This window comes from Dioscorea cayenensis, chromosome 20, assembly GCF_009730915.1.
Source record: "Dioscorea cayenensis subsp. rotundata cultivar TDr96_F1 chromosome 20, TDr96_F1_v2_PseudoChromosome.rev07_lg8_w22 25.fasta, whole genome shotgun sequence".
NCBI classification, from domain to species: domain Eukaryota; kingdom Viridiplantae; phylum Streptophyta; class Magnoliopsida; order Dioscoreales; family Dioscoreaceae; genus Dioscorea; species Dioscorea cayenensis.
Genome location: NC_052490.1, coordinates 10544493 through 10548852, shown reverse-complemented (window position 1 = coordinate 10548852; position 4360 = coordinate 10544493). Strand labels below are relative to the sequence as shown.

Below are 4360 nucleotides of genomic sequence, written 5' to 3'. Positions count from 1 at the left end.
CATCATCCGAGTACCCCACCTTTATCGATTGCTTTACCTCCTCCTTACTTTTGCTATCTTACTTGTTGCTTTTAATTGTTGAGAATTGAATCATTATCACACTTATCATTGTTGATACTCCACATAGCTAAGAATCGAATTAAGTATCTTTACTCCCTACTCCCTGTGGATTCGACCCCGCTCACCCAGGATTATTACTTCGACAAACCGGTGTACTTGTGGGATATACGCAAGGGGATCTTGTCACACATTGGAGGAGATGGTAGTAGCTTTTCTGGCCCGTTATTTCCTTTCCGGAAAATTTGTAAAGCTTAAGAATGAGATCTCATCCTTTATATAGTCAAAATTGGAGTCTCTATTTGAGACGTGGGAAGGTTCAAGGAGGTCTTGAGAAAGTGCACGCAACACGGATTCCCGGAATGGATGATTGTTTAGACTTTTACAATGGGTTGACTCTGAGTACAAGGCAATTCTTGGATGTGGCAGTAGGAGGTGCCTTAGTTAGCAAGACCCCCGGTGAGGCCCATCAGTTAATTGAAGAAATAGGGTTAAATAGCTACCAATGGAATGCTAGGAAGAAGAAAAAGGTGGCCGGGCTCCATGAGATAAATACAGTAACTTCATTGGCGGCTCAAGTGGAATCATTGAGTAAAAAGTTAGATCTTCTAACTTTGAATAGAGTGTCGGCCGTGACTACATGCACCAGGTGTGATGGAGGACATGCTTCCTTCGATTGCCCGATCTCTATTGGTGATGCATCTTTGGTGTAGAATGTCTATTTTGTATGTAATGCAATGAGGAACCAAGGGAATCCATATAGTAACAGCTACAATCCGGGTTGGAAGAATCATCCCAATTTTTTGTAGAGTAACCAAGGTCCACAACAGGCCATGGGGCCACTGGGTTTCCAACAATAACAAGCCCCAAACATGGGAAACTGAGTTTCAAGTTTAGAGACCCGAATGACCGATTTGGAGAAGGCCTTGACTAGGTTTGTGCAATCGTTAGATACAAGGTTTCAATCAGTCGAGGCTACACTTCGCAACCACACCGCCTCTTTGCATAATCTTGAAAATCAAGTGGGGCAGATTGCGAAGTCTCTATCAGAAATGCCACAATGAAGCTTGTCGAGTAATACCAAGACCAATCCTAGAGATTCCCGAGGTTATAGAGGTTGAGGAGAGAGCAAGCAAAGAGAAGGAGGTGGTACCCCCATTTTTCAAGCTAAAAATCCCTTATCCCTCTAGATTGTAGAATGACCAAGAGGATGAACAGTACAAGAAGTTCCTGAGTTTGTTCAAGCAACTCCACATTAATATTCCTTTTGTTGAGGCATTGACCCAAATGCCTAAGTATGCAAAATTCTTTAAGGACTTGTTGACTAACAACAGGAATTTGGAGGAGAGTGCTTCAGTGATCTTAGATACGTCTTGCTCAATGGTGTTGCAAAAAAACATGCCGAACAAGAAGAAAGACCCGAGAAGCTTTATCATTTCTTGTAATATTGGCAATTTGGGTGAGGAAATGGCATTGGCTGACTCAGGAGCTAGTATCAGTGTCATGCCATACACCTTCTTTCAGAAGCTAGGCTTGGGTGAGCCTAGACCCAGTCGGATGACTTTGCAATTGGCAGATCGAACATTGAGATATCCGAGGGGTATCATCGAAGATGTGCTTGTTAAGGTGGATAAATACATTTTTTCTGTAGATTTTGTGGTGCTAGACATCGATGAGGATGCGGATGTACCTATGATACTTTGTAGACCGTTCTTGCAAACTTCCAAGGCATTGATTGACATAGACGGCAGGGAGCTAACATAGAGAGTTGGAGATGACAAGCTCACATACCGCCTTGCTGAAGCCATGCGGCATTCTCTTGATTTTGATGATACTTTGTATTTTCTAGACACTACTAATGAAATTGATGTTGAATATATGCAAGAAATGTTTAATCCGGACACGTACTAGGGTTTGTTCCATCAAGAGATGAAAAATGAAGAAGTTATGGTGCTTGGTTCGACTGAAGAAGTACCATCTACTCCAGGGATCATGAAGAAGATGCTCTGAAAGATAAAGTGGGTGAGGAGATACCACCGGAAATGCTCGAAGGTTGTTGGAGACGCGCGTGAACCAAACAAATTGGATGAACCTTTGCTAGGTGGTCCCAAGCCCTATAATTCACCCTCTACCTTCAAGAGACTTTGTTCATCATGATTTCAAGCTATGGGTAAGAGGGTAACCTTAATCTATGAACCCCTGTGACGTAAGACAAGGTACGTCAAGCTTAGTGACGTAAAACAAGCGCTTCTTGGGAGGTAACCCAAGTGTTTACTGTTTTCTTAGTTTGTAGTTTAGTGTTTGCATGAATAAAGTGTTGAGTATTGGTGTCTTGATTTTTAAATGCTTTTGCTATGTTTTATTGTGGGGTTTTAATGTTATCGTGTGTTTTCATGTGGATTTGGTGAAATTTTGGCCACTTGACCTAGTTTCTCATGTTTTTCACTGGTATAGTTTGCATAATAGGGCAGGCTCTGAGTGTGTAAACATGTTTACGAATTTTCTGCAAAGCCTACAGGGTTTTTAAGGCATCCAGACAAAACGCACGGGATTTGTACTCAGTGTGTAAACATGTTATCATGGATTTGTACTACGAGCTCATCCAGAGAAGACACAAGGGTATGGACGCGCCCCTGTGAGCGACCTCCTAACTTTCCCATGCTCGTGGGTAATTTCCGCATGGGCATGCATTTTATTGCAAAGACTTCGCAACTTATACTGAGAGCATACAGGGGCATGGGCTTGTCCCTATGGGTGAACATGTGAAAAACACACGAGCATGGGTAATTTCCGCACGCCCGTGCGAAACTCTACAGAAGAGCTTTCTCCATCACAAGAGGGCACAGGGGGGTGCGCTTGCCCCTGTGAGTTGGGCCTGTGAATGTCCATGCCCGTGTAGAATTTCCGTGTGGGCGTGCGAAACACATAGCGATTTTTCTCGCTTAGATAGAGAACCCACAGGGGCGTGGGTCTTTTCTGCACGCCAGTGTGGTTGCATTCAGAGAGATTGAGTGATATCCTGAGAGCTCACAAGGGCACGCGTCTGCCCTGTTGCTCTCACCTGTGGAGGTACACGGGCGTGGGTAATTTTTGTAAGCTCGTGCAGATGTACAGAACGACAAGAGGCCCGAGATCCTTTTAAAGGATCACTGTTCCTCTTCATTCTAACATTCTCCATTCATCTGAGAGCACTCTCACATCATTTCCCAACCTCACATTACCGATTTGGAAGGAATTTTACTTGGATTTCCAACCGATTCAAGGTTTTCAATCTCAACTCGTCGGTAAGCCCTATCTTTTGTTTTCTTCGCTAATTCTTAATTTTAATCGATGAAACTAGTTAATAATTTTTTGTTTCTACAATTAGAATGATTATGCATGTTAGAACAAAGTTAGAAGCTATTTAAAGGTGTATTTTTTGATTTTTGAGGCGCAACCATGTGTTTTTCACGCCCCGTGGATCCACACGGGTGTGCGGAAATTCCACATGACCGTGTGGTTTTCTACAGCATTACTTAATTAACTAATTTGATCAATTTTCTTACAAATTTTGTAGATTATGGCACCTCGGTAAAAAGAACATTATCCGATTATGCCAGACCTTCAGTGTTGGGGACACAATCGAGTATTGTGCGTCCCCCGATTATAGCTCAGAACTTCGAGCTGAAGCCGGCATTCATCCACATGTTGCAGCAATCCGTACAATTCAATGGTTTGGCCGATGAGGATCCAAACAGTCATATAGAGAGCTTTCTCGAGGTGTGTGATATGCTGAAGATAAATGGGGTGACGGAAGATGCCATCAAATTGAGAGCCTTCCCATTTTCCCTAAAAGGGAGAGCGAAGCAGTGGCTACACTCATTACCCAGAGCGTCAATTATTACTTGGAAGGAGATGGTGGACACTTTTCTATCCTGTTATTTCCCTCCCGGAAAATCAGCAAAGCTTAGGAATGAGATCTTAACCTTTGATCAGTTGGAATTGGAGTCTCTATTCGAGACACGGGAAAGGTTCAAGGAGCTCTTGAGAAAGTGTCCGCAACACGGATTCCCGAAGTGGATGATTGTTCAAACCTTTTACAATGGTTTGAACCCGAGTACAAGGCAACTCTTGGATGCGACAGCAGGAGGTACCTTAGGTAGCAAGACCCCCGATGAGGCCCGTCAGTTGATTGAAGAAATGGGGTTAAACAACAACCAATGGAATGCTAGGGAGAAGAAGAAAGTGGCCGGTCTCCATGAAATAGATGCAGTAACTTCATTAGCGGCTCAAGTGGAAAATTTGAGTAATAAGTTAGATCTTC

General features: G+C 43.2%; 2 non-coding genes across 2 annotated transcripts; both read right to left on the bottom strand.

Moving 5' to 3' along the window:
* Window positions 1-307: 307 nt before the first annotated feature.
* Window positions 308-413, bottom strand: LOC120252344. Its single transcript, XR_005533882.1, has one exon. It is a non-coding gene; the product is annotated as a small nucleolar RNA R71 (small nucleolar RNA).
* A 3586-nt stretch (window positions 414-3999) lies between these two features.
* Window positions 4000-4106, bottom strand: LOC120252331. Its single transcript, XR_005533870.1, has one exon. It is a non-coding gene; the product is annotated as a small nucleolar RNA R71 (small nucleolar RNA).
* Window positions 4107-4360: the final 254 nt, after the last annotated feature.